Genomic DNA, 5,775 nt, shown 5'->3' on the forward strand with positions numbered 1-5,775 from the left:
TGAAGCAGTGTATCACATGAATGGCCTTGTACTTATGTAATCTGTAAATAATTATAATAATCATAAACTGTATCTCTGTGGAGCCTTATAGAATATAGCACACAAAATCAACATGTCACAGTGTTAGCTTCATAAACTATTACAATTTATCATTTTGTATACTCCCATCTCAAAACTCTTAAGTAATCTATTGTACATGCTTCAAATTCGTTCACTGTGTAAGAGGCTCAACTTTTTACTCACTTTTTTATTTCGCTTTTAAATATATTATGGGGCAATAATGGGCATTTTTAGGGTTTGTTAAAACATGTTAGATCAAGTGTTTGCAGCTGTTGGACCTTTGCTAGTCTGGTATGCGACTTGTCAATTGCATGTCTATGTCTTGTGTTACGATGATGTATTGACATCCGAAAGACAAAATTATTCGAGTTTCTTTGGTGTATACTAGGCGACTATAAATATGTAAACTAGGCACTGTCTTAATATTCATTTCCCTGAAGTAGTGTCTACAAGATTCTCACAATATGAGTCCCAAAATGCAGCGGATGGCCTTTTTTGCCATTGAAATGCTGTCTTAGCACCAGTCGAGTCTCCACATAACAAAATTGCATATGTTAGATGGGAATTAAAAAAGCAAAGCATGCATATAGCACCAGAGTTCCACTTACATGGCCTCTTGGCTTATGCAACAGGTAAATCACACATACAGGTCTAGAGCATAACTTGTCTGTATGTGTATCCCAACTTTGACTTTGATCATTAAGGAATCCAAGACGTTTTACTGATTTATACTCATTATTGAGGGCATTCATGTTAAATACAATGTTTCCTATCTTGCTACTGTTTATGTGTAACGCGTTAACCTCAAACCAGGAGGTACATCTATTTACTGCTATTTCAGCATAGTTGTAACTCATTCATGTTGGTATTCTGAGCAATTCATTTGGTGTCGTTTGCATATTGTACAGCTTCAGATCATTTACGATGGTAATTCAATTACTATCCGCAAAGCAGTTATAAAATTTTATTGTAATCAATTAGGAAACTTACAAGAACATCATTTTTCAATGTAGTCTCCTTGTATTTCAACGCACTTGGGTCGTCGTTGTACAAGCTTCTTGATGTCTTCATAAAAGAAGCTTCTCGCTTGAGCTGCGAGCCAGTAATGCACCACTTCTTTCATTACTTCTTCCAAGGCAAATCGTCGTTGTACAAGCTTCTTGATGTCTTCATAAAAGAAGCTTCTCGCTTGAGCTGCGAGCCAGTAATGCACCACTTCTTTCATTACTTCTTCCAAGGCAAATCGATGGCCCCTTAATGCTTGTTTGAGTGGACCAAACAAGTGATAGTCAGAAGGGGCAAGACCTGGACTATATGGAGGATGAACCAGTACTTCAGATTAGAGTTTCCGGAGCGTTTCAGCAGTGTGGGCAGCAGTATGTGGACTGGCACTGCCGTGCAACAACACAGCACATTACTACAGCAATCCTAGGCCTTTGCTTCGAATTGAAAGCTTTAGCCTGGCAGTAAGCATCTCACTGTATTGTACACTGTTTATTGTTGTGCCCCTTTCCCATAATGATCCAGTACTGGATCACAAAAAGCCGTAAGCATCAGTTTTCCTGCTGATGGTTGGGTCTTGAACTTTTTCTTGCATGGAGAATTTGGATGTTTCCATTCCATACTCTGCCATTTACTCTCCGGCTCGTAATGATCTTTCGTCACCAGTAATGATCCTGTCTAAGAAGTTTTCCCCTTCGTTACCATAGTGATCCAAATCTATTTTTGTAGATGTCCAGGCGAGTTTGCTCATATGAAACTGTGTGAGTTGTTTTGGGACCCCTCTTGCACAAACTTTGTGAAACCCAAGTCTATTGTGGATGATTTTGTAGGCAGAACTGTGACTAAGTTACAGATGATGTGCCACTTCGTCAATAGTTAATCGTCTGTTGAAGAGAATCATTTCACATGAACGCTCAATGGTTCCTTCAATTATGGTGGTAAACGGTCGCCCGGCTCCTTCATCGTGCGTAACACTTGTACAACAATTTCGGAATTTTTAAATCCACTCGTAGACACTCCGTTGTGGCAAAACACTGTTCCCGACCTGTACCGAAAGCCTTCGATGAATTTCAGTATCACTGAATGTTGCTCTTCTTTGATGCAAATACACAGTGGAGCTGATTAACAGCATGGCAACGATAACGAAACTAACCTAGCAGCTTGAAAATATCAAAGATATAACAACAAATAAACAAAGCATACGTCATCAATGCAAAACGACAGTACTACCAAAATAAACATAAATAAAACTTAATTGCGGATAATAATTGACCTACCCTAGGAACGCAAGAGACTGCGGCACTCTTTCTTAAAGAGGTAAAGGATATGATTTTTGGGTATTCACACACGCAGGCTGTTTTCTATTGCTTAGGTATTACTGCAGTAGGACGAGAGCTTCCTCTCCTATTCCATAGCACTGTAGTTTTCTGATTAGGATTTCTTATTAGGATAGTGTGGGACACTGTATCAAAGCCTTTCCTTTAATTCGTGCTCACGTCATCCTTGGTGTTGGCAAATTGTTGGCAAATATTTATTTAGTGTATCAGGAGCAAATGAAATACTGTAATTTTTCTTTTGACAATTCATTTCAGTTTTTATGACTGCCCATGCCGCTTAACATTTATTTAAAGAATTGAGGATGTGTCCATCATTGGCCTCTAAATTTTGATGTCCTGACTGCAGATCTGGAATGCTTTTTATGATCTTGTATTTATACATATCTGCTTTACACAATACAGGAACATCAAAATTCTTTTTATTTATTCGTGGCATGTACCAGTCTTTTAAACTTCCTGGTTTAGGATGGGGGCTACACTTGTAATGTTTCTTATAATATCTGGCGCATATTTCTTCAAAGATTTCAGAAGACCTGCGTTTGAATCCTGGCCTTGGAACAAATTTTCATTCGCCTCTTCAATCTGTGTGTACACCAATTATAATGACGCTGCAGGCAGATATATTACAATAAAGATATATGGAGTATAGTAATATGTGGTCAGAAAGCAGTTGAAGTTAGATGTATAATCAGTATCACATGAAAAAATACGATCAGGATTGAGCCTAAAAACAAAAGCACATATAAAAGACCCAGTTTGTTATTCTAGAGGGAAATGACACAGAAAAGCAGAATATAAAGCGAATAAAGGAAGAGATATTACGTCTGAAAGATTTAATTACCAGACTCAGTAGTGACTCAGTTGTTTTGGAAGATGGTTTCCGTCAGACAGACTGTCACAACCATTGGCACAACCTTGTAAAAATTCAGACGAACAGGTCAAAATTACAGAATAAAATCTGATCAGAAAACGAGCAGTTCAAGAACAAGTACACCAGTTTGAAAAAGCTAGGACAGCCACTTGGAAGAAATTCGATCTCTAAATGGTGTACAATATAATAACACATGTAGAAAGTCAAACGAAGCAAATTCATTTAAGCAAGATTAAAAAAAACTTCTAACAGGAAGTTCTTTTACGAAGTGGCAGTCCTGGTAGGCAGTGAAGAAAGCTTCTGAATAATATGCTGGAAAAAATAACACTGTAACCTCGCTTTTAATACCAGGTACATATTTTTCCAAAGTTATAAAAGACGTTTACGAACACAATAAACATTATAGTAAAACTGGCAGTGTAGTAGTGCTTGCTGGAACAAACGATAGCTACAGTGAAGAAAAACCGTAATACACAACACAATTTAGATGAAATTAATATTGAGTACTATCCCATACAAACACGACACGCTAAATAAAAACAAATAAATTTACAGATTAAACAGCCAAATAATAAAAGCAGCAGCTGAGCAAGATGATGTTATAACAACTGACATAAACACCTTCCTCACGACAAATGATTATGCAAGGCATGCGCATCATCTGATGTATAACTGATTGAAAGCAGAGCTGATCAGTGAGTGGAACAAAACAAAAGAGTCACCCAAAATTAATCTCAGAATACTGCTCTCAGCTGTGATTATTGTAATAGAAATGAAGAAACCAAATCAAAATCCAAGATCTGCTGCATAAGAAGAAGGATTAAGGAATGAAATCTTCACATCAGAAACCAAGGAAAATTCAACAACAGCAGTTAAACAAGTATCAGGGGAGCCAAATACAGAAGAAAAACTCTGAATGCAAGAATAAGTGCAGTGGGGAAAAGGAAAACAGTGCTTCCTACGTAAATGAACGATTTTGTATTGACCAAAGGAAAGAAGAAACCCACAGATGTAGCATCACCTGCAAAAAAGTGCAATCAACAACAGAAGTCCCAGCAATAAATACCAACTCGTCATTTTTTAAGAATAAACAGTAAATGGCAAACATGTAGCCATATATAGTTGTTCCATTGGCATAACCCACATGATAACGATTATCATGAATATGATCTACGGAAAAACTAACAGACGTAAAAAAGCATTTTATAAACAATAAAGAGAAAGATTTCAATAACCGTACCCTGTCCAATTCTCCATTTGATTTTCAACAAATCTGATGTATATTCGTATATACGAGTGCCGTTTGAAAAGTCCGTGCAAAATCCGAGAGATGGCACCACTGGTGCATATCGTGGTCATGTTTTGTTAATAGCATCTTTGGAAAGAAAGCACACCAAGTTTCAGCCATATTGGTCTATTTCTTTGTGTTTGGCATTCGTGTGTATCAAGGAAGCAGAGCGATTGTCACAAAATGATCGAAAGAGAATTTCGTGTGGTGATTAAACATTAGTTAATGAAAGGTAAAACGACTCAGGAGACCAAAGAGAAGCTTGACAAACATTACATTGACTCTGCGTCTTCGAGCCAGCCTTGGTGACCGAGTGGTTCTAGGAGCTACAGTCTGGAACCAAGTGACCGCTATGGTCGCAGGTTCGAATCCTGCCTCGGGCATGGATGTGTCTGATGTCCTTAGGTTAGTTAGGTTTAAGTAGTTCTAAGTACTAGGGGACTGATGGCCTCAGAATTTAAGTCCCATAGTGCTCAGAGCCATTTTTTGCGCCTTCGATTAGAACAGTTTTTAAGTGTTTTCAAAAATTTCGGAGTGGCCAAATGGGCACAAGTGATGATGCACGTTCTGGACCCCCAGTGGAAATTATGACTCCACAAACCATTGATGAAATCTATGAGACGGTGATGGATGACAGAAGAGTTAAGGTGTGTGAGACTACTAGTGCTGTCGGCATCTCGAATGAATGGGTACATAAAATTTTACATAAACATTTAGACATGCGAAAGCTACCAGCAAGATGGGTTCCGCATTTGCTCACGCTGGAACAAAAACAGAATCGTGGTAACTGCTGCATGGATGGTTTGCAGTTGTTCAGGAAGAATCCGCAGGACTTTAAGCATCGTTTCGTCACTGTGGGATGAAACAGGGATATATTACTATACTCCTGAGACCAAACAACAATCTAGACAATGGATTACCAAGGAAGAATATGCACCAAAAAAGGCGAAGGCCATTCCTTTGGCCGGAAAGGTTATGATGACTATCTTTTGAATTCGCAAGGGATAATCCTCATCGACTATCCGGAAAAGGGTACAACTATTAAAGGTGCATATTATTCTTCGTTATTGGACCAATGGCGTCTGTGTCTCGTCATGGTCCTGAAACCCCTCCTGCATCTCCACTTCCTGCGCCCAGTCTCTCAGGGAGGTCGATAACACTGGATCTCGAGAGGCAGACATGGTTGTGGGTGCATCCCCGGGAGCGGGTCTTTGGTA

The sequence above is a fragment of the Schistocerca gregaria genome, chromosome X (assembly GCF_023897955.1).
Source record: "Schistocerca gregaria isolate iqSchGreg1 chromosome X, iqSchGreg1.2, whole genome shotgun sequence".
In the NCBI taxonomy this organism is placed as follows: domain Eukaryota; kingdom Metazoa; phylum Arthropoda; class Insecta; order Orthoptera; family Acrididae; genus Schistocerca; species Schistocerca gregaria.